The sequence below is a fragment of the Salmo trutta genome, chromosome 9 (assembly GCF_901001165.1).
Source record: "Salmo trutta chromosome 9, fSalTru1.1, whole genome shotgun sequence".
Lineage (NCBI taxonomy): Eukaryota > Metazoa > Chordata > Actinopteri > Salmoniformes > Salmonidae > Salmo > Salmo trutta.
In genome coordinates, this window is record NC_042965.1 from 35624028 (window position 1) to 35648774 (window position 24747).

Consider the following 24747-nt stretch of genomic DNA (forward strand, 5'->3'; position numbering starts at 1 on the left):
ACTCAGTACCAGTAACCCCTGTATTTAGCCTCGGTATTGTTATTTTATTACTTTTTACAACTTTTTTTGTAAATATTTTCTGGAGTCTTATTTTCTTAAAACTGCATTGTTGGTTAAGGGCTTGTATTCAAGCATTTCAGGGTAAGGTCTACTACACCTGATGTATTCGACACATGTGACAAATAAAATTTGATTTGATTTGAGATAACAGTGCAGAGAGAGAAGGCAGTTACAAAGGTCCAGACACAGCCATTATGAACAGAACTACAGGTACATGGTCAGGTACCTGGCCCCCAGTCTTCCACATAGAACATTCTGCTCAATAGAAGACAAGACCGAGAGATTCGACTCAATAGAAGACAAGACAGAGAGATTCGACTCAATAGAAGACAAGACAGAGAGATTCGACTCAATAGAAGACAAGACAGAGAGATTTGACTCAATAGAAGACAAGACAGAGAGATTCGACTCAATAGAAGACAAGACAGAGAGATTCGACTCAATAGAAGACAAGACAGAGAGATTCGACTCAATAGAAGACAAGACAGAGAGATTCGACTCAATAGAAGACAAGACAGAGAGATTCGACTCAATAGAAGACAAGACAGAGAGATTCGACTCAATAGAAGACAAGACAGAGAGATTCGACTCAATAGAAGACAAGACAGAGAGATTCGACTCAATAGAAGACAAGACAGAGAGATTCGACTCAATAGAAGACAAGACAGAGAGATTCGACTCAATAGAAGACAAGACAGAGAGATTCGACTCAATAGAACCATCTGATCCCATTACAACCCCCCATTTCATCAGATTTTCCACCTCAGTTATTATGTGTTTCTGTCCTCTTTAGCTGGTATCTTTCCTAGTAGCCTATCTCTCCTCTGGTCTATCTTATGTTCTATCCTCTGTTCTATCCTCTGTCCTCTCCTCTGTCCTCTTCTCTGTTCTCTCCTCTGTCCTCTTCTCTGTTCTCTTCTCTGTTCTCTCCTCTGTTCTCTCCTCTGGTCTATCTTATGTTCTCTCCTCTGTCCTCTTCTCTGTCCTCTTCTCTGTTCTCTTCTCTGTTCTCTCCTCTGTTCTCTCCTCTGTCCTCTTCTCTGTCCTCTTCTCTGTCCTCTTCTCTGTTTTCTTCTCTGTTCTCTCCTCTGGTCTATCTTATGTCCTCTCCTCTGTTCTATCTTATGTTCTCTCCTCTGTCCTCTTCTCTGTCCTCTCCTTTGGTCTATCTTATGTTCTCTCCTCTGTCCTCTTCTCTGTTCTCTCCTCTGGTCTATCTTATGTTCTCTCCTCTGTCCTCTTCTCTGTTCTCTCCTCTGGTCTATCTTATGTTCTCTCCTCTGTCCTCTCCTCTGTCCTCTCCTCTGTCCTCTCCTCTGTTCTCTCCTCTGTCCTCTCCTCTGTTCTCTCCTCTGTCCTCTCCTCTGTCCTCTCCTCTGTTCTCTCCTCTGTCCTCTCCTCTGTTCTCTCCTCTGTTCTCTCCTCTGTCTTCTCCTCTGTTCTCTCCTCTGTTCTCTCCTCTGTTCTCTCCTCTGTTCTCTCCTCTGTTTTCTCCTCTGTTCTCTCCTCTGTTCTCTCCTCTGTCCTCTCCTCTGTTCTCTCCTCTGTCCTCTCCTCTGTTCTCTCCTCTGTCCTCTCCTCTGTCCTTTCCTCTGTTCTCTCCTCGGGACTCGCCTCTGTTCTCTCATCTGTCCTCTCCTCTGTTCTCTCCTCTGTCCTCTTCTCTGTCCTCTCCTCTGTCCTCTCCTCTGTCCTCTTCTCTGTTCTCTCCTCTGGTCTATCTTATGTTCTCTCCTCTGTCCTCTTCTCTGTTCTCTCCTCTGGTCTATCTTATGTTCTCTCCTCTGTCCTCTTCTCTGTCCTCTCCTCTGTCTTCTCCTCTGTCCTCTTCTCTGTTCTCTCCTCTGGTCTATCTTATGTTCTCTCCTCTGTCCTCTTCTCTGTCCTCTCCTCTGTCCTCTCCTCTGTCCTCTCCTCTGTCCTCTCCTCTGTTCTCTCCTCTGTCCTCTCCTCTGTTCTCTCCTCTGTCCTCTCCTCTGTTCTCTCCTCTGTTCTCTCCTCTGTCCTCTCCTCTGTTATCTCCTCGGGACTCGCCTCTGTTCTCTCATCTGTCCTCTCCTCTGTTCTCTCCTCTGTTCTCTCCTCTGTCCTCATCTGTCCTCTCCTCTGTTCTCTCCTCTGTTCGCTCATCTGTCCTCTCCTCTGTCCTCTCCTCTGTCCTCTCCTCTGTTCTCTCCTCTGTCCTCTCCTCTGTCCTCTCCTCTGTTCTCTCCTCTGTCCTCTCCTCTGTCCTCTCCTCTGTCCTCTCCTCTGTTCTCTCCTCTGTCCTCTCCTCTGTCCTCTCCCCTTTTCTCTCCTCTGTCCTCTCCTCTGTCCTCTCCTCTGTTCTCTCCTCTGTCCTCTCCTCTGTCCTCTCCTCTGTCCTCTCCTCTGTTCTCTCCTCTGTCCTCTCCTCTGTCCTCTCCCCTTTTCTCTCCTCTGTCCTCTCCTCTGTCCACTCCTCTGTTCTCTAACACAAAGGAAGGAGCTCTATGCTGCTGCTGAAACTATAGTCTAATACAATGCAGCTAATCAATTATTGACGAGTAGCTCGGCACTCATTTGCAGTTCAATTATTAAGAGGGCTGATCATTAGAATGGTCTGGTGATGAATCCACTGTGGAGTGCTCTATAAGACAGTAATGTGTGAGATAAAATGCCAGGCGTGTGTGTGTGTGTGTGTGTGTGTGTGTGTGTGTGTGTGTGTGTGTGTGTGTGTGTGTGTGTGTGTGTGTGTGTGTGTGTGTGTGTGTGTGTGTGTGTGTGTGTGTGTGTTCACATCAGTCAAGACGAAACTGCTGTATTATCTGAAAGCACATATCACTTCGACTGCTTTCTGCCTGTCACTGTAATTCTCCGTCTGGGTTTGAGAGAGTTTGACGATGTGTTTCATAGCCAGTCCTGAGTGGGGGTGATTTGTGACTGCACACACAGTTCAGTCCATCCCTGTAGTGATTTGTTACATCAGTCATGATGCGGCAGGCAGGCAGCAGTGTTGTCACAGCGGTGTAACACACAGGGCCCTCTCACAGTCTCTCTATCACAACACTATGACAGCACAGCTAAGATAAATATCTCCTCACAATACCATGACAATACTATGAGGAGATACCAGCTAGGATAAATATCTCCTTACAATACCATTACAATACCATGAGGAGATACCAGCTAGGATAAATATCTCCTCACAATACCATGACAATACTATGAGGAGATACCAGCTAGGATAAATATCTCCTCACAATACCATGACAATACTATGAGGAGATACCAGCTAGGATAAATATCTCCTCACAATACCATGACAATACTATGAAGAGATACCAGCTAGGATAAATATCTCCTCACAATACCATGACAATACCATGAGGAGATACCAGCTAGGATAAATATCTCCTCACAATACCATGACAATACTATGAAGAGATACCAGCTAGGATAAATATCTCCTCACAATACCATGACAATACCATGAGGAGATACCAGCTAGGATAAATATCTCCTCACAATACCATGACAATACCATGAGGAGATACCAGCTAGGATAAATATCTCCTCACAATACCATTACAATACCATGAGGAGATACCAGCTAGGATAAATATCTCCTCACAATACCATGAGGTGATACCAGCTAGGATAAATATCTCCTCAGCTCTCTAGCTCCGTACAGTGCTCAAGCCTCCAACAAGTATTATGTCTCCACGCACGCACACACTCACACATACTACACTGACACTCCAACACACACACACACCACACACACACACACACACACACACACACACACACACACACACACACACACACACACACACACACACACACACACACACACACACACACACACACACACTAACCCACAAATTACATCAGCATCCTTCCAGTGTCACCATGCTGTCTGGATCTTCTGCTGTGTGAGGACAGAGTCATGTCCCTAGGGCAGACACGCAGGCAGCCGGGCAGACACAATGACTCACACACACACACACATGCACACACACACACACACACGCACACATGCTAACACTGCAGTGCATAAAGTGTGGTGAATTAATTTCTTAAAAAATGAAGGAGGAGCAGCAAAGAGTGAGAGAGAGAGAGAGAGAGAGAGAGAGAGAGAGAGAGAGAGAGAGAGAGAGAGAGAGAGAGAGAGAAAGAGTGAGAGAGAGAGAGAGAGAGAGAGAGAGAGAAAGAGAGAGAGAGAGAGAGAGAGAGAGAGAGAGAAAGAGAGAGAGAGAGAAAGAGAGAGAGAGAGAGAGAGAGAGAGAGAGAGAGAGAAAGAGAGAGAGAGCGAGAGAGAGAGAGAGAGAGAGAGAGAGAGAGAGAGAGAGAGAGAGAGAGAGAGAAGAGTGAGAGAGAGAGAGAGAGAGAGAGAGAGAGAGAGAGAGAGAGAGAGAGAGAGAGAGAAGAGAGAGAGAGCGAGAGAGAGAGAGAGAGAGAGAGAGAGAGAGAGAGAGAGAGAAAGAGAAAGAGAGAGAGAGAGAGAGATATTTCATTATATATATTTTTCTTCTTAGTTTACATTTCACATACTTAGCTAATGCAGTTAATTTAGCCGACTCAACAACTTGAATCAAAGAAGGGGGAATGTGATTTATGTTAGCTAGCTGGCTAACACGGAACCCAAACCGGCGGCGCGCGTGCACCATCGTGCATACATTTCTTTTGTCCCCCCACACTAAGCGCGATCACGACACGCAGGTTAAAATATCAAAACAAACTCTGAACCAATTATATTAATTTGGGGACAGGTTCAAAAGCATTAAACATTTATGGCACTTTCTAGCTAATTTGTCCTATTTAGCTAGCTTGCTGTTGCTAGCTAATTTGTCCTGGGATATAAACATTGAGTTGTTATTTTACCTAAAATGCACAAGGTCCTCTACTCCGACAATTAATCCACACATAAAACGGTCAACCGAATCGTTTCTAGTCATCTCTCTTCCTTCCAGGCTTTTTCTTCTCTTGACTTCATATTGCGATTGGCAACTTTCATAAATTAGGTGCATTACTGCCACTGACCTCATTCGTCTTTCAGTCACCCACGTGGGTATAACCAATGAGGAGATGGGAGAGGCAAGACTTGCAGCGCGATCTGAGTCAGAAATAGAACTGATTTCTATTTTAGCCCTTGGTAACGCAGACGCTTGTTGGCGCGCGCGAGCAGTGTGGGTGCAATAATTGAGTAACATAGATTTCAAAATGTATTTTGCAACGCTCGCACACGCAACGCGAGCGTTGTGGTCAGCCTGTTAGTTTATTCAACACTGCAACTCTTCCAAGTCAAGGTAAACTTTCAGTTTTTTTAATGTTTTGCCACCGGGGCCCGCCAGGATAACTGCTAAAGGATGAGTCATTCAATACTGGATTGGATTATGGGTTACTAACACATTACTTCTAGTTTATTGACTATAATGCTATTTTGGTGACAACAATGTAGGCTTTGTAGCAGTTAGCATTTATGGTATGAAGGTTTGGCTTGGAGAGGTTTTTCCACCTGGTAACAGACAGCTGTTGTGTTGTGCACTGATGTACACAAGCAAAGTGAAAAGGTGAAAGGAGGAGATGCGAGAAGGAAGTGAAGATGCTTTATGTTGCTGTTACGATCAGGGGTTTATTCATTCCGCTGACTCTGTTGCAAAACCTTTGTTATACGGAAGAAAACGGAATCAAACGGGGAGGGACCTACCTGAATTTGTCCAATAGAAACTAATGATTTCACCCTAGATCGGCTCGATGCAGGCAAGAGTGTGCAAGGCGGTATTGAATATGACACTGTCCGTCATCTTGATTACTCCAATTAGTCTCTCAACCTTTTGCACCTACATTATAAACATTCATTCATAGGCTAGGCTGTAGCAACCTCATGATGGGTATAGGGAATATCTGAGTAACATGTAATAGCTTAACCTATTGGTGTTACATTGAGCTGGGTGAATGGAATATGAATGACAGTCATCCAATGTGCTGTAATAGAAATAAGGTCATGCTCATAAAAAATGTCCTCCCTAATCTTAAACGGCACGACCGCCACTGGTAGACACACACACTCTACTCAGTATGCAGTGTACTTGTTTGAGAGAGAGAGAGAGAGAGAGAGAGAGAGAGAGAGAGAGAGAGAGAGAGAGAGAGAGAGAGAGAGAGAAAGACCCACCCACCCACCCGTTTGGCTAGAAATTCAGAAGGAAATGATCTCAACAGAGAAAAATTCCTCCTCTGTGCTACCTATATCCCCCCACTAGAATCCCCATACTTTAATGAAGAAGGCTTCTCCATCCTGTAATGAACACGATAGGAGACAGAGAGCTGGTTTCAAGCGCAGTCGAGCAGGTGTTTATTGTAAAGGACCACAGGAGGAGGCAGGAAGCTGGGTCCAGGGGCAGGCAGGTCATACACGGTAGGTTCAAAATGGCAGCAGTACAAGGCAGGGAATAAGCAAAAAGCGTTGTGAGTGAGGCAGGCAAAAACAATCATAGGAGGACGGGGGAAAAACAGCGCTCCGAAAGACGTGTGTCTCAAAACAAACAATACCTCACAGTGATGGGGTGCAAAGAACTGAATTAAATAGTGTGTGATAATGACATACAGGTGTGTGAACAGGTGATTAGAATTCAGGTGATTGGGATCTGGAGAGTGAGCTGCAAAGTGGGCGGGAAAGTGAGCTGCGTTCAGGGGATCTAAGTGTTTGGGAGAGTGAGTTGGAAGCAGACGTTACACATTCTGGAGGGGGATGTCAATCATTTCCAGGCTAGTATATGGCGACCTAAATATGGACAAGAACCTGACACCCTCAGCACACAGGGGAACAAACACTTACCTGAAGGTGACAGCATTCCCTCCCCCATATGCCCCCCAAGTCACAACTACAACAACATAACCAACAAAAACAGGTCACAACTCCTGCAGCTCTGTCACACGCTGAGTATGTACATAGTCAACGGTAGGCTTCGAGGGGACTCCTACGGTAGATACACCTATAGTTCATCTCTTGGCAGTAGTACTGTAGACTACTTTATCACTGACCTCAACCCAGAGTCTCTCAGTGTCACGCTCTAACCATAGAGAGCCCTCTGGGTTCTCTATGGTGTATAGGTCAGAGCGTGACTAGGGGGGTTTCTAGCGTTTGTATTTCTATGTTGGTGGTTTGTATGGTTCCCAATTAGAGGCAGCTGGTAATCGTTACCTCTAATTGGGGATCATATTTAGGTAGCCCTTTTTCCCACCTGCGTTTGTGGGATATTGTTTGTGTTAGTGTGTTTAGCACTACGGCTTTCACGGTCGTATTATGTTCATTGTTTTTTGTTGGTAGTTTCACTGTATAATAAAGTATGTGGAACTCAACTCACGCTGCGCCATGGTCCGCTCATTACGACGAGTGTGACACAGAGCGTTCACAGTCAGCCCACTGACACCCCTATCAGATCACAGAAAATTAACAACAATTACAAATGGTTTGACGAAGAATGCAAAAACCTAAGAGAAAAATTGAGAAACCTATCCAACCAAAAACATAGAGACCCAGAAAACCTGAGCCTACGCCTTCGCTATGATGAATCACTAAAACAATACAGAAATACACTACAGAAAAAGAAGCAACAGCACGTCAGAAATCTCAGTAAGACAAAAATAATGGTGTACCAAAAAAGGTCCAGTTGTCAGGACCACAAATTTCATTGAGACACCGTTGCCCTACATAGAGTATCTCATGATAAGCTGTAGACCACACTATTTACGTATATTCTTCGTAGCTGTCTATTTACCACCACCGATTCTGGCAGTAAGAGCGCACTCAATGAGCTGTATACCGCCATAAGCGAACAGGAAAATGCTCATCCAGAGGTGGCGCTTCGAGGCAAGTAACACTGAAACATGCACGAGAGCATCAGCTGTTCTGGACGACTGTGTGATCATGCTCTCCGTAGCCGATGTGAGTAAGACCTTTAAACAGGTCAACATTCACAAGGCCACTGGGCCAGACGGATTACCAGGACATGTACTCCGAGCATGCGCTGACCAACTGGCAAGTGTCTTCACTGACATTTTCAACCTGTCCCCGACTGAGTCTGTAATACCAACATGTTTCAAGCAGACCACCATAGTCCATGTGCACAAGAACACTAAGGTAACCTGCCTAAATGACTACCGACCCGTAGCACTCACGTCTGTAGCCATGAAGTGCTTTGAAAGGCTGGTAACACCGTTATGCCAGAAACCCTAGACCCAGTCCAATTTGTGAGAATGCTATTCATTGACTACAGCTCAGCTTTCAACACCATACAGCCCTCGAAGCTCATCACTAAGCTAAGGACACTGGGACTAAACACCTCCCGCTGCAGCTGGATCCTAGACTACCTGACGGGCCGCCCCCAGGTGGTAAAGGTAGGTAACAACACATCTGCCACGCTGATTCTCAGCACGGGGGCCCTTCAGGAGTGCGTACACAGTCCCCTCCTGTACTCCCTGTTCACTCATGACTGCATAGCCAGGCACGACTCCAACACCATCATTAAGTTTGCTAATGACACAATAGTGGTAGGCCTGATCACCGACAATGATGAGACCGCCTATAGGGAGGAGGTCAGAGACCTGGCCGTGTGGTGCCAGGACAACAACCTCTCCCTCAACATGAACAAAGAAGATAATTGTGGACTACTGGAAAAGGAGGACCAAGCACGCCCCCATTCTCATCGACGGGGCTGTAGTGGAACAGGTACGATTTGATTTGATTTGACCACTGTGACTGACATAAACTTAAGGGAAAGCTTTGACTATGTACAGACTCAGTGAGTATAGCCTTGCTATTGAGAAATGCCGCCATAGGCAGACCTGGCTCTCAAGAGAAGACAGGCTATGTGCACACTGCCCACAAAATGAGGTGGAAACTAATCTGCACTTCCTAACCTCCTGCGAAATGTATGACCATATTCGAGACACATATTTCCCTCAGATTTCACAGGCCCTCAAAGAATTTGAAAACAAAGCCAATTTTGATAAACTCCCATATCTATTGGGTGAAATACCACAGTGTGCCAACACAGCAGCAATATTTGGGACCTGTTGCCACAAGAAAAGGGCAACCAGTGAAGAACAAACACCACTGTAAATATAAGCCATATTCATGTTTATTTATTTTTCCTATCATACTTTAACTATTTGCACATAATATGACATTTGAAATGAGTGTAATGTTTACTGTACATTTTTTATTGTTTATTTCACTTTTGTTTATTATCTTTTTCACTTGCTTTGGCAATGTAAACATGTTTCCCACGCCAATAAAGCCCCTTAAATTGTATTGAGAGACTGAGAGAGAGAGAGAGAGAGAGAGAGAGAGAGAGAGAGATACAGGTATGTCTCAGCGATAGAGCCAAAAATACCCCCTATCACGGACCGTTTTTATGCAATGACATCATCTCAGAGGCTTTAGATATTACATAACGACATTGTCATGCAAAAAGCCTCTAATATGCATTTTACTTATTGCAACTGCCACACTTTTATCGCCATGCTACAAATGGCTTTGACACATTACAACACATCTCCATAGGGGTGTTTGCACAGTAGCTGTGCTGTGGCAGTGTAATCATACAGCGATGAGGCAGCTGCACTGTTCTGTTTTATTTTGTTAGGTAAACACATTAGAGTCTGGCCAACCTGAACCACAATGGCACAGGGTTGTGTCCCAAATAGCACCCTATTCCCTATATATAGTGTACTACTTTATAATAGCACCCTATTCCCTATATAGTGTACTACTTTTGTAATGGCACCCTATTCCCTATATAGTGTACTGCTTTAGTAATGGCACCCTATTCCCTATATATGTTACTACTTTTGTAATGGCACCCTATTCCCTATATAGTGTACTGCTTTAGTAATGGCACCCTATTCCCTATATATGTTACTACTTTAGTAATGGCACCCTATTCCCTATATAGTGTACTACTTTAGTAATGGCACCCTTTTCCCTATATATGTTACTACTTTAGTAATGACACCCTATTCCCTATATAGTGTACTACTTTAGTAATGGAACCTTATTCCCTATATAGTGTACTACTTTAGTACATTTTTTTAGGGCGGCAGGTAGCCTAGTGGTTAGAGAGTTGTGCTAGTAACCTAAAGGTTGCTGGATCAAATCCCCAAACTGACAAGGTACAAATCTGTCATTGTGCCCCTGAACAAGGCTGTTAACCCACTGTTCCTAGGCTGTCATTGTAAATAAGAATTTGTTCCTAGATAAATAAAATAATGCACTATATAAGGTATTGGGTGCCATTTGGGAGGAAACCAAGGAATGGTGGAAGTCCGTCTACAGTTTTATTTTTAGTTTTCATTAATCATTGAACACATTTATAAAGGATTTGGGATTAGTGACTGGAAGCGAGATGTACAACTACGTCACAGGAGTAGAACTGTGAAGGTAGTTTGAGGTGAAAGATAAAGAGAGAGGGAAAAGGACAGAGAAGAGGATAAAGACTAAATAACCGGTGGGGACAGATGAGAGTGAAGAAAGGAGGTGTAGAATGGGGTTAAACAAGGGCCCACCTCCCCATCCCTCCATTCTCCCCCAACCCCCTATCACTAATTCATGCTGAAGAGGCAGGTGGTCCTATAAGCCTGGGATGACAGGTGTGAGCCAGGACAACAAGGACCAGGTTGTGTTCCAAACAACACCCTATTCCCTTTCACTACATTTGTCCAGGGCCAATAGGGCTCTGGTCTAAGGTAGTGCACTATGTGGGGAATAGGATGCCATTTGGGACGCACCCCTATACTCCTTCGTTCCAGAAATCACCTGTGAACGTGGCATATCCTGTGTAGAGGGCCAATAACATGAAGTGTGTGCACTGAACGTCTGTTAGGCACATCCTACAATGAATTACACAGCCTGGTGAATAACACCTGTCCACCTGCCACGCACACACCTGTCCTGTAGTTGAGCTTTCTCCTCTTAGTCTTAACAGTCTTAGTGTCCTTTTTTTATTGACCTTGTTAGAGCCTGGTTAGAGCCTGGTTAAAGCCTGGTTAAAGCCTGGTTAAAGCCTGGTTAGAGCCTGGTTAAAGCCTGGTTAGAGCCTGGTTAGAGCCTGGTTAAAGCCTGGTTAAAGCCTGGTTAGAGCCTGGTTAGAGCCTGGTTAGAGCCTGGTTAGAGCCTGGTTAGAACCTGGTTAGAGCCTGGTTAGAGCCTGGTTAAAGCCTGGTTAGAGCCTGGTTAAAGCCTGGTTAGAGCCTGGTTAGAGCCTGGTTAGAGCCTGGTTAGAGCCTGGTTAAAGCCTGGTTATAGCCTGGTTAGAGCCTGGTTAAAGCCTGGTTAGAGCCTGGTTAGAGCCTGGTTAGAGCCTGGTTAAAGCCTGGTTAGAGCCTGGTTAAAGCCTGGTTAGAGCCTGGTTAAAGCCTGGTTAGAGCCTGGTTAGAGCCTGGTTAGAGCCTGGTTAGAACCTGGTTAGAGCCTGGTTAGAGCCTGGTTAGAGCCTGGTTAAAGCCTGGTTAAAGCCTGGTTAAAGCCTGGTTAGAGCCTGGTTAAAGCCTGGTTAGAGCCTGGTTAGAGCCTGGTTAGAGCCTGGTTAGAGCCTGGTTAAAGCCTGGTTAAAGCCTGGTTAGAGCCTGGTTAGAGCCTGGTTAAAGCCTGGTTAGAGCCTGGTTAAAGCCTGGTTAGAGCCTGGTTAAAGCCTGGTTAGAGCCTGGTTAAAGCCTGGTTAGAGCCTGGTTAGAGCCTGGTTAGAGCCTGGTTAGAGCCTGGTTAGAACCTGGTTAGAGCCTGGTTAGAGCCTGGTTAGAGCCTGGTTAAAGCCTGGTTAGAGCCTGGTTAAAGCCTGGTTAGAGCCTGGTTAGAGCCTGGTTAAAGCCTGGTTAGAGCCTGGTTAGAGCCTGGTTAGAGCCTGGTTAAAGCCTGGTTAAAGCCTGGTTAGAGCCTGGTTAAAGCCTGGTTAGAGCCTGGTTAAAGCCTGGTTAGAGCCTGGTTAGAGCCTGGTTAAAGCCTGGTTAGAACCTGGTTAAAGCCTGGTTAAAGCCTGGTTAGAGCCTGGTTAAAGCCTGGTTAGAGCCTGGTTAGAGCCTGGTTAGAACCTGGTTAGAGCCTGGTTAGAGCCTGGTTAGAACCTGATGAGACAACTATTAAGAAGAAGAGAGAAAGAGAACTAGAGATAAATAGAGAGCTAGCAAGAGAGAAAAAGAGAAAAGGAGAGAGAATGAGGGAGTGAGAGAGAGGAGAGAAGGAGAGAGAATGAGGGAGTGAGAGAGAGAAAGAGAGAATGAGGGCGAGAGAGAAAGAGAAGGAGAGAGAATGAGGGAGTGAGAGAGGAGGAGAGAGAATGAGGGAGTGAGAGAGAGAAAGAGAGAATGAGGGAGTGTGAGAGAGAGGAGAGAGATTGAGGGCGAGAGAGAGAGAGGAGAGAGAATGAGGGCGAGAGAGAGTGAGAAAGGGAGAGAGAGAAGGAGAGAGAAAGAGAGAAGGAGGGCTGCAGCGGGCTGTCCCACCTTCACAGAGCAGAATCAATTTGTTTTCAGGTCCTACTAGAACACAAACAATAGTTTGTCATTGAGGGAACAGCTTAGTGAACACAGTCTAGATTAATGATGCTGATTACAGCTGCAGGCCTGCTGCTACAGAACACGAAGACAGGAAGGCAGGCAGGCAGGCAGGCAGGCAGGCAGGCAGGCAGGCAGGCAGGCAGGCAGGCAGGAAGGAAGGAAGGACAGCGAATAATGACACATAGGCTTATGTCCCAAATGTCACCCTATTCCCTATACAGTGCACTACATTAGACCAGAGCCCTATTCCCTATATAGTGCATTACTTTAGACTGGAGCCCTATTCCCTATAAATTGCACTACTTTAGACTGGAGCCCTATTCCCTATAAATTGCACTACTTTAGACCAGAGCCCTATTCCCTATATAGTGCACTACTTCTGACCTGGGCCCTCATAGACACAGGCAGGCAGGGGGCTAAATGCTACTGTATAACATCTGGGAAAGACTCCTGCAATGTTGGGCACAGCTAGGTCATATTCATTAGTGTACACCATAGCAAAACGTTCTGAAAAGAAAAATGAAAACAAGCAATTCTTATTGGACAAATGCAGGTAGGTCCCTCCCCGTTTTGCTCGTTTTCTTCATTTTGGTTCCTAATGAATATAAGCGAGTCTGGACCAATGTTAATCCCTCCCTAATTATCTCACTCTCTCTTCTATCTCGCTATGTTCTCTGTTCTCCCTAACCTTAAGCTCTATTGGCTCTACCAGTGGAGCTTTGGTGAGATTTTCAAACACTCCTTCAGAATCAATGCTCCATCTCATGCATGGCTATCTGCTTTCTCTCTTATTTATCCCTCCCTCTCGCACTCTGTCTCTCTCTTTGTCTCTCTCTTTCTTTTTCCTCTCTCTCTTTCTCTCTACCTCTCTCTCGCTTCACCTCTCTCTATGTCTCTCTCGCGCTCTCTCTCTACCTGTCACGGTAGTCGTCGGTTAAGGAGGACCAAAACGCAGCAGGTATGTGCAGGCTCATCTTGACGTTTATTTACTTTCAAAAAAATGAATGTACAAAAAATAACAAAACACGAACGATCAACAAAAACAGTCTGGTAAGGCACAAGGCGAAACACAGAACAATCTCCCACAAAAGTCAAACACACCCACATATATGGGACTCTCAATCAAAGGCAAATAGACAACACCTGCCTTCAATTGAGAGTCCCAACCCCAATGAATCCAAACATAGAAACAAACACACTAGACTCAACATAGAATTCATGAAACTCACCCAGTGCCCAAAACCCCGGAATACTAAATCAAATGCCCTCCTAACTCATACAACACCCAGAACCACATAAAACAAATACCCTCTGCCACGTCCTGACCAAAGTACAATACTAATTAACCCTTATACTGGCCAGGACGTGACACTACCTACCTCTTTAGGTCTCTCTCTCTACCTCTCTCTACCTTGCTACGTCTCTCTTTATGTATCTCACTCTCACTCTCCTTCAGTAATCCTCTTCCTCCAGGAAATAAGACCACCCTCAATACAATAAAATGTCCTCAAGCATACATACACTCTAAATAATGAACTAATCAGCTTTGTATAATATACGCCAAAGCAGACCAAAAAGTAGTCTGGGCACAAATATTAGAAGATGTACATAGACACTCATTCTACTGTCCTCACATTCACCCCGGAATGGTCTCACACACACACACACACACACACACACACACACACACACACACACACACACACACACACACACACACACACACACACACACACACACACACACACACACACACACATCTTTTTCACAGACACTCACGCAGATATGGACAGACACACACATACACAAGGTAGTTTAAATGATTAATCGGGATCCAAGGTGACAGTATCAATCATTAACATGCTGTCCGTCTCTCTTCACCCCTCCCTCCATCCATCCCTCCCTCCCACCACCTCTCCCTCTCCCTCCTTCCATGCCTCCCTCTCTCTCTCCCTCCCTCCTTGACTCCCTCCCTCCATCCAACCTTCCCTCCCTCTGCATTTGGCAGAGGTGGAAATGGTTGCAGCCTTCATCTAAGTGCCAGAGCGGAGAGCTCCTCTTCAACAAGCAGCACAGGGCAGTGGAGAAGAGGGAACAACTTGAAGAGGACCTACATAAGCATCACGTTGTACACAGTGAACACGGACCTACTCCCCACTGCTTACCCAAGACTGCAAGATCAACAACCAAAAGGCCAACATGGCTTATCAAACAGCACTGCTGCAGCTCAAAGGGCAACGCGGAATATATTCATAAGTGCATCTCAAATGGCACACTACTCCAAATATAGTGCACTACTTTTCACAAGAGGCCCTGGTCAAAAGTAATGCACTATAAAGGGAGTGGGGTGTCATTTTAGAAGCAACCATTGTGTTGGAAAAGAGACTGAGGGGCCTATGTTTCGGCTGTGTAAGCCAAGTATCCAGGATCTGTGTTAGGCTGTGTAAGCCTAGTAGCCAGGATCTGTGTTTCGGCTGTGTAAGCCTAGTAGCCAGGATCTGTGTTGGGCTGTGTAAGCCTAGTATCCAGGATCTGTGTTAGGCTGTGTAAGCCTAGTAGCCAGGATCTGTGTTAGGCTGTGTAAGCCTAGTATCCAGGATCTGTGTTAGGCTGTGTAAGCCTAGTAGCCAGGATCTGTGTTAGGCTGTGTAAGCCTAGTATCCAGGATCTGTGTTAGGCTGTGTAAGCCTAGTAGCCAGGATCTGTGTTGGGCTGTGTAAGCCTAGTATCCAGGATCTGTGTTGGGCTGTGTAAGCCTAGTAGCCAGGATCTGTGTTGGGCTGTGTAAGCCTAGTATCCAGGATCTGTGTTGGGCTGTGTAAGCCTAGTAGCCAGGATCTGTGTTAGGCTGTGTAAGCCTAGTAGCCAGGATCTGCGTTAGGCTGTGTAAGCCTAGTAGCAAGGATGTGTGTTTGGCTGTGTAAGCCTAGTAGCCAGGATCTGTGTTAGGCTGTGTAAGCCTAGTATCCAGGATCTGTGTTAGGCTGTGTAAGCCTAGTATCCAGGATCTGTGTTGGGCTGTGTAAGCCTAGTATCCAGGATCTGTGTTGGGCTGTGTAAGCCTAGTAGCCAGGATCTGTGTTGGGCTGTGTAAGCCTAGTATCCAGGATCTGTGTTGGGCTGTGTAAGCCTAGTAGCCAGGATCTGTGTTGGGCTGTGTAAGCCTAGTATCCAGGATCTGTGTTGGGCTGTGTAAGCCTAGTATCCAGGATCTGTGTTGGGCTGTGTAAGCCTAGTAGCCAGGATCTGTGTTGGGCTGTGTAAGCCTAGTATCCAGGATCTGTGTTGGGCTGTGTAAGCCTAGTATCCAGGATCTGTGTTGGGCTGTGTAAGCCTAGTATCCAGGATCTGTGTTGGGCTGTGTAAGCCTAGTAGCCAGGATCTGTGTTGGGCTGTGTAAGCCTAGTATCCAGGATCTGTGTTGGGCTGTGTAAGTCTAGTAGCCAGGGCCCTCATTTATCAATGTTGCGCACGAACAGAAATGTTCGTAAACCATGCGTGCAATCATTTCTAAGCAAAGTGTGGGATTTATCAAGTTGTACTTCTACTTGAGAATGTGTGGGATTTATCAAGTTGTACTTCTACTTGAGAATGTGTGGGATTTATCAAGTTGTACTTCTACTTGAGAATGTGTGGGATTTATCAAGTTGTACTTCTACTTGAGAATGTGTGGGATTTATCAAGTTGTACTTCTACTTGAGAATGTGTGGGATTTATCAAGTTGTACTTCTACTTGAGAATGTGTGGGATTTATCAAGTTGTACTTCTACTTGAGAATGTGTTGGATTTATCAAGTTGTACTTCTACTTGAGAATGTGTGGGATTTATCAAGATGTACTTCTACTTGAGAATGTGTGGGATTTATCAAGTTGTACTTCTACTTGAGAATGTGTGGGATTTATCAAGTTGTACTTCTACTTGAGAATGTGTTGGATTTATCAAGTTGTACTTCTACTTGAGAATGTGTTGGATTTATCAAGTTGTACTTCTACTTGAGAATGTGTTGGATTTATCAAGTTGTACTTCTACTTGAGAATGTGTGGGATTTATCAAGTTGTACTTCTACTTGAGAATGTGTGGGATTTATCAAGTTGTACTTCTACTTGAGAATGTGTGGGATTTATCAAGTTGTACTTCTACTTGAGAATGTGTTGGATTTATCAAGTTGTACTTCTACTTGAGAATGTGTTGGATTTATCAAGTTGTACTTCTTCTTGAGAATGTGTGGGATTTATCAAGTTGTACTTCTACTTGAGAATGTGTTGGATTTATCAAGTTGTACTTCTTCTTGAGAATGTGTGGGATTTATCAAGTTGTACTTCTACTTGAGAATGTGTGTAAATTGAAGGACACCTCTGACCATGTGTACACACAGCACCTTGTGGTAGAAAAGTCAAACTGATAATGAAATACCATCCACCAAATGAAGAAAGGTTTGACATACTGGACCAAATCATAAACTATAAAGAAAAAATAGAATACATTAATAGTTTATTCATGTATTTATTTTATAGACACTTAAGCTACTAATAGTTTTCTCAGGGTCCTATCGAATTCATAAACATGAAACCATTTAAGCCTAATTGAATAATAAAGTCAATTAGAAAGAGAGTGGAATGTAAGGTTGAAGGCAACTTAGTTAAACCAGTTTAATAATATAAAAGACAACATGAGGCATTGTGACTTGTCCAAAATGGAAAATCCTGCATTGCTGGAGGATCTGGCACAAGCTGCATTACGCAGGGAGCGTGTTTTCAATGAGGGTGCAGATTTTTTTGCTGAGAGCGACGCTTGGCTTATTAGTAGATTTCGTTTTCCAAGGTATATTTTATTGTATCTCTGCAACCAACTCTCTCCAGTATTTGAAAGGGAGACGAAATGCACCAATGCCATCCCAATGCATACCCAAGTCCTCTCCACCCTGGGATTTCTGGCCACTGGAACATTCCAACGGGATATTGCGGATCAGTCTGGCATTTTACAACCAACCATGAGCTGAATATTGCCTGCAGTCCTTCATGGCATTATTTCATTGACCCCACAATACATACAGGGTCCGTACACTGCTGTGCAACAGGCCAGAGTGAAAAGGGATTTCTATACCGTAGCTGGATTTCCCAATGTCATTGGAGCAATTGACTGCACCCACATCGCAATAAAAGCACCATCATTGAACGAATTCAACTTTGTCAACAGAAAAGCTTTCCATTCTGTCAATATGCAGGTCATCTGTGATTCACATTTGGCTTTGTTGAATGTAGTGGCCAAATGGCCAGCTGGGACACATGATTCATTCATTGTTCAGAACAGTTCAGTCAGCCTTAACCCCCAGGAAGGAGCTGTTGAGGACGGATGGCTTATTGGTAAGTAACTTATGTTTTATTTGCAAGGTTTTATTTGTCATGTTAGACCTCTATTGGGAAACAATATCTGAATGTTGTGTTCATAACTGCAGGAGACTGGGGCTACCCATTAAAAACATGGCTGATGACTCCCCTCACAAACCCCTCCAACCAACAAGAGGCCAGGTACAACCACGCCCACGCACCAGAACAACAGTGGAGCGCACCATAGGCCTGCTGAAAGCGAGCTGGCTGTGCTTGTCTGGGACAGGAGCCACACTGCAATACCAGCCCAGCAAGGTTTTCCTCTGAAATGATATTCCTTCAAATGCCGTTACGTGAATGTAATACAATGTGCATGTTCCTTTTTAGGGTTGCTACATTGTCAAGGCTGACAGTGTCCTCCACAACATTGCAATCTAACATGGCATTCCACTGAATGATCCACCCAGACCTGATGAGTCCCTGCCTGACAGGGAGTTTCCCACCACCCATAGCTGAGGACAAGAGTCCATATCATTCAACGGTTTTAGGTATCTGTTCTTCCAAATATTGTAATCAAATCGACAAGGAAAACACATTTACATTGCACCAGAATTTGTCTCACATGTTTGACACAATCAACAAGTTCTGTCAATGATTGATTTCTCTCTCTCAGGCCGTTGCATACATCCTCCAGCTGCTGTTTAAGTCCAAGAATTGATGTGTTGATCTCTTCTTGTTGTTTCAGGACTGCGTCAGTCAAAACATGCAGCGCAGCTTAAGCGCTCGCCAAAGCGCTCGCCAAAGCGCTCGCCAAAGCGCTCGCCAAAGCGCTCGCCAAAGCGCTCGCCAAAGCGCTCGCCAAAGAGGACACCCTTCTTGTAGGACTGGGAATGGCTGAGGGGTCAAGCAAATCACCCACATCTGTGAAGATTTCATGTTTTGTTATTTTTGTTATATTAATTCTGTTACATTGAATTTGTTCTATATAGTTGTTATATTTATTGTCAAGAACAAATATTTAGATGTGGTCCATGTCTGAATATGGTTGCAAAAATAAAGCTTGACTTACCATCAGTTGGTGAGTCTGGTATTTGATTTTTTAACTGCCTTGTTCAGAGTGACAGTTTTTTACCATGACAGCTCAGGGATTTGATCTTGCAACCTTTTGGTTACTAGTCCAAGGCTCTAACCACTAGGCTACCTGCTGCCCCTTCAGGGCCTGGGAGAGGGTCCTCAGTATCACCATCACAAATGATGCCAAACACTGAGGTCTCTCCAATTATGTTGCCAATGTGGTGGTCCATAGCAGACAGTGAAGAGTCGCTCTGCCCTCATCCTGTTGCACTTATATCCCTTTTGTGGATCATCATTTTTTTGGTGCAAACAATTTCAAATCAAACCATTTCTTTTTAATTTCATTAACTGTTCTGCACTCAGATGAGGCAGAATTTACCACAGCTCTAACCTGCTCCTAAGTAATATTTGTTCTCTTATTTGTCAAGCCATTGCTGAGGGCTCCAAAAAGTATGGCTTGTTTTGCTTCCACTTCGGTGATCAAGTTATATTTTTGCGTCCGAAAAGTTTTTTTTCTTTGTCTTCTTTGATTTCTCCATGTTGGTGGACAGAAATTAGTGACATTTCTTGCAGGTTCTTTATGTAAATGAGAATTCACATGCACTAGCACAGGGTTTTACAACGTGTCTGATTTATCAAGGTGTGTGTAAATCAAGTGGATGAGAAATTGATAAATACAAACTTTTCAGTACTTGCAAACATTCTAAATTTTCTTCATACGAGTTAATTTAGAAGCTTTTCTACACAACAATGATAAATGAGGGCCAGTAATCTGTGTTGGGCTGTGTAAGCCTAGTAGCCAGGATCTGTGTTAGGCTGTGTAAGCCTAGTAGCCAGGATCTGTGTTGGGCTGTGTAAGCCTAGTAGCCAGGATCTGTGTTAGGCTGTGTAAGCCTAGTAGCCAGGATCTGTGTTAGGCTGTGTAAGCCTAGTATCCAGGATCTGTGTTAGGCTGTGTAAGCCTAGTATCCAGGATCTGTGTTAGGCTGTGTAAGCCTAGTAGCCAGGATCTGTGTTGTGCTGTGTAAGCCTAGTAGCCAGGATCTGTGTTAGGCTGTGTAAGCCTAGTATCCAGGATCTGTGTTACGCTGTGTAAGCCTAGTATCCAGGATCTGTGTTAGGCTGTGTAAGCCTAGTATCCAGGATCTGTGTTAGGCTGTGTAAGCCTAGTATCCAAGATCTGTGTTAGGCTGTGTAAGCCTAGTATCCAGGATCTGTGTTAGGCTGTGTAAGCCTAGTATCCAGGATCTGTGTTGGGCTGTGAAAGCCTAGTATCCAGGATCTGTGATAGGCTGTGTAAGCCTAGTATCCAGGATCTGTGTTGGCTGTGTAAGCCTAGTATCCAGGATCTGTGTTAGGCTGTGTAAGCCTAGTATCCAGGATCTGTGTTAGGCTGTGTAAGCCTAGTAGCCAGGATCTGTGTTAGGCTGTGTAAGCCTAGTATCCAGGATCTGTGTTAGGCTGTGTAAGCCTAGTATCCAGGATCTGTGTTAGGCTGTGTAAGCCTAGTATCCAGGATCTTTGTTGGGCTGTGTAAGCCTAGTATCCAGGATCTGTGTTAGGCTGTGTAAGCCTAGTAGCCAGGATCTGTGTTAGGCTGTGTAAGCCTAGTATCCAGGATATGTGTTAGGCTGTGTAAGCCTAGTATCCAGGATCTGTGTTAGGCTGTGTAAGCCTAGTATCCAGGATCTGTGTTAGGCTGTGTAAGCCTAGTATCCAGGATCTGTGTTAGGCTGTGTAAGCCTAGTATCCAGGATCTGTGTTGGGCTGTGTAAGCCTAGTATCCAGGATCTGTGTTAGGCTGTGTAAGCCTAGTATCCAGGATCTGTGTTGGGCTGTGTAAGCCTAGTATCCACGATCTGTGTTAGGCTGTGTAAGCCTAGTATCCAGGATCTGTATTAGGCTGTGTAAGCCTAGTAGCCAGGATCTGTGTTGGGCTGTGTAAGCCAAGTATCCAGGATCTGTGTTGGGCTGTGTAAGCCTAGTAGCCAGGATCTGTGTTGGGCTGTGTAAGCCTAGTATCCAGGATCTGTGTTGGGCTGTGTAAGCCTAGTAGCCAGGATCTGTGTTAGGCTGTGTAAGCCTAGTAGCCAGGATCTGCGTTAGGCTGTGTAAGCCTAGTAGCAAGGATGTGTGTTTGGCTGTGTAAGCCTAGTAGCCAGGATCTGTGTTAGGCTGTGTAAGCCTAGTATCCAGGATCTGTGTTAGGCTGTGTAAGCCTAGTATCCAGGATCTGTGTTGGGCTGTGTAAGCCTAGTATCCAGGATCTGTGTTGGGCTGTGTAAGCCTAGTAGCCAGGATCTGTGTTGGGCTGTGTAAGCCTAGTATCCAGGATCTGTGTTGGGCTGTGTAAGCCTAGTAGCCAGGATCTGTGTTGGGCTGTGTAAGCCTAGTATCCAGGATCTGTGTTGGGCTGTGTAAGCCTAGTATCCAGGATCTGTGTTGGGCTGTGTAAGCCTAGTAGCCAGGATCTGTGTTGGGCTGTGTAAGCCTAGTATCCAGGATCTGTGTTGGGCTGTGTAAGCCTAGTATCCAGGATCTGTGTTGGGCTGTGTAAGCCTAGTATCCAGGATCTGTGTTGGGCTGTGTAAGCCTAGTAGCCAGGATCTGTGTTGGGCTGTGTAAGCCTAGTATCCAGGATCTGTGTTGGGCTGTGTAAGTCTAGTAGCCAGGGCCCTCATTTATCAATGTTGCGCACGAACAGAAATGTTCGTAAACCATGCGTGCAATCATTTCTAAGCAAAGTGTGGGATTTATCAAGTTGTACTTCTACTTGAGAATGTGTGGGATTTATCAAGTTGTACTTCTACTTGAGAATGTGTGGGATTTATCAAGTTGTACTTCTACTTGAGAATGTGTGGGATTTATCAAGTTGTACTTCTACTTGAGAATGTGTGGGATTTATCAAGTTGTACTTCTACTTGAGAATGTGTGGGATTTATCAAGTTGTACTTCTACTTGAGAATGTGTGGGATTTATCAAGTTGTACTTCTACTTGAGAATGTGTTGGATTTATCAAGTTGTACTTCTACTTGAGAATGTGTGGGATTTATCAAGATGTACTTCTACTTGAGAATGTGTGGGATTTATCAAGTTGTACTTCTACTTGAGAATGTGTGGGATTTATCAAGTTGTACTTCTACTTGAGAATGTGTTGGATTTATCAAGTTGTACTTCTACTTGAGAATGTGTTGGATTTATCAAGTTGTACTTCTACTTGAGAATGTGTTGGATTTATCAAGTTGTACTTCTACTTGAGAATGTGTGGGATTTATCAAGTTGTACTTCTACTTGAGAATGTGTGGGATTTATCAAGTTGTACTTCTACTTGAGAATGTGTGGGATTTATCAAGTTGTACTTCTACTTGAGAATGTGTTGGATTTATCAAGTTGTACTTCTACTTGAGAATGTGTTGGATTTATCAAGTTGTACTTCTTCTTGAGAATGTGTGGGATTTATCAAGTTGTACTTCTACTTGAGAATGTGTTGGATTTATCAAGTTGTACTTCTTCTTGAGAATGTGTGGGATTTATCAAGTTGTACTTCTACTTGAGAATGTGTGTAAATTGAAGGACACCTCTGACCATGTGTACACACAGCACCTTGTGGTAGAAAAGTCAAACTGATAATGAAATACCATCCACCAAATGAAGAAAGGTTTGACATACTGGACCAAATCATAAACTATAAAGAAAAAATAGAATACATTAATAGTTTATTCATGTATTTATTTTATAGACACTTAAGCTACTAATAGTTTTCTCAGGGTCCTATCGAATTCATAAACATGAAACCATTTAAGCCTAATTGAATAATAAAGTCAATTAGAAAGAGAGTGGAATGTAAGGTTGAAGGCAACTTAGTTAAACCAGTTTAATAATATAAAAGACAACATGAGGCATTGTGACTTGTCCAAAATGGAAAATCCTGCATTGCTGGAGGATCTGGCACAAGCTGCATTACGCAGGGAGCGTGTTTTCAATGAGGGTGCAGATTTTTTTGCTGAGAGCGACGCTTGGCTTATTAGTAGATTTCGTTTTCCAAGGTATATTTTATTGTATCTCTGCAACCAACTCTCTCCAGTATTTGAAAGGGAGACGAAATGCACCAATGCCATCCCAATGCATACCCAAGTCCTCTCCACCCTGGGATTTCTGGCCACTGGAACATTCCAACGGGATATTGCGGATCAGTCTGGCATTTTACAACCAACCATGAGCTGAATATTGCCTGCAGTCCTTCATGGCATTATTTCATTGACCCCACAATACATACAGGGTCCGTACACTGCTGTGCAACAGGCCAGAGTGAAAAGGGATTTCTATACCGTAGCTGGATTTCCCAATGTCATTGGAGCAATTGACTGCACCCACATCGCAATAAAAGCACCATCATTGAACGAATTCAACTTTGTCAACAGAAAAGCTTTCCATTCTGTCAATATGCAGGTCATCTGTGATTCACATTTGGCTTTGTTGAATGTAGTGGCCAAATGGCCAGCTGGGACACATGATTCATTCATTGTTCAGAACAGTTCAGTCAGCCTTAACCCCCAGGAAGGAGCTGTTGAGGACGGATGGCTTATTGGTAAGTAACTTATGTTTTATTTGCAAGGTTTTATTTGTCATGTTAGACCTCTATTGGGAAACAATATCTGAATGTTGTGTTCATAACTGCAGGAGACTGGGGCTACCCATTAAAAACATGGCTGATGACTCCCCTCACAAACCCCTCCAACCAACAAGAGGCCAGGTACAACCACGCCCACGCACCAGAACAACAGTGGAGCGCACCATAGGCCTGCTGAAAGCGCGCTGGCTGTGCTTGTCTGGGACAGGAGCCACACTGCAATACCAGCCCAGCAAGGTTTTCCTCTGAAATGATATTCCTTCAAATGCCGTTACGTGAATGTAATACAATGTGCATGTTCCTTTTTAGGGTTGCTACATTGTCAAGGCTGACAGTGTCCTCCACAACATTGCAATCTAACATGGCATTCCACTGAATGATCCACCCAGACCTGATGAGTCCCTGCCTGACAGGGAGTTTCCCACCACCCATAGCTGAGGACAAGAGTCCATATCATTCAACGGTTTTAGGTATCTGTTCTTCCAAATATTGTAATCAAATCGACAAGGAAAACACATTTACATTGCACCAGAATTTGTCTCACATGTTTGACACAATCAACAAGTTCTGTCAATGATTGATTTCTCTCTCTCAGGCCGTTGCATACATCCTCCAGCTGCTGTTTAAGTCCAAGAATTGATGTGTTGATCTCTTCTTGTTGTTTCAGGACTGCGTCAGTCAAAACATGCAGCGCAGCTTAAGCGCTCGCCAAAGCGCTCGCCAAAGCGCTCGCCAAAGCGCTCGCCAAAGCGCTCGCCAAAGCGCTCGCCAAAGCGCTCGCCAAAGAGGACACCCTTCTTGTAGGACTGGGAATGGCTGAGGGGTCAAGCAAATCACCCACATCTGTGAAGATTTCATGTTTTGTTATTTTTGTTATATTAATTCTGTTACATTGAATTTGTTCTATATAGTTGTTATATTTATTGTCAAGAACAAATATTTAGATGTGGTCCATGTCTGAATATGGTTGCAAAAATAAAGCTTGACTTACCATCAGTTGGTGAGTCTGGTATTTGATTTTTTAACTGCCTTGTTCAGAGTGACAGTTTTTTACCATGACAGCTCAGGGATTTGATCTTGCAACCTTTTGGTTACTAGTCCAAGGCTCTAACCACTAGGCTACCTGCTGCCCCTTCAGGG

At 44.4% G+C, this 24747-nt stretch overlaps 1 protein-coding gene and 2 long non-coding RNA genes across 7 annotated transcripts in view; 2 read left to right on the forward strand and 1 right to left on the reverse strand.

Moving 5' to 3' along the window:
• Window positions 1–24747, reverse strand: part of LOC115200469 (ATP-binding cassette sub-family A member 2) — a 147978-nt gene that overhangs the window by 95492 nt on the left and 27739 nt on the right. The window lies entirely within an intron of this gene.
• On the forward strand, window positions 17444–18893 carry LOC115200471 (uncharacterized). Its single transcript, XR_003879524.1, has 4 exons — window positions 17444–17939; window positions 18032–18104; window positions 18291–18451; window positions 18649–18893. It is a non-coding gene; the product is annotated as an uncharacterized LOC115200471 (long non-coding RNA).
• Window positions 23070–24519, forward strand: LOC115200472 (uncharacterized). Its single transcript, XR_003879525.1, has 4 exons — window positions 23070–23565; window positions 23658–23730; window positions 23917–24077; window positions 24275–24519. It is a non-coding gene; the product is annotated as an uncharacterized LOC115200472 (long non-coding RNA).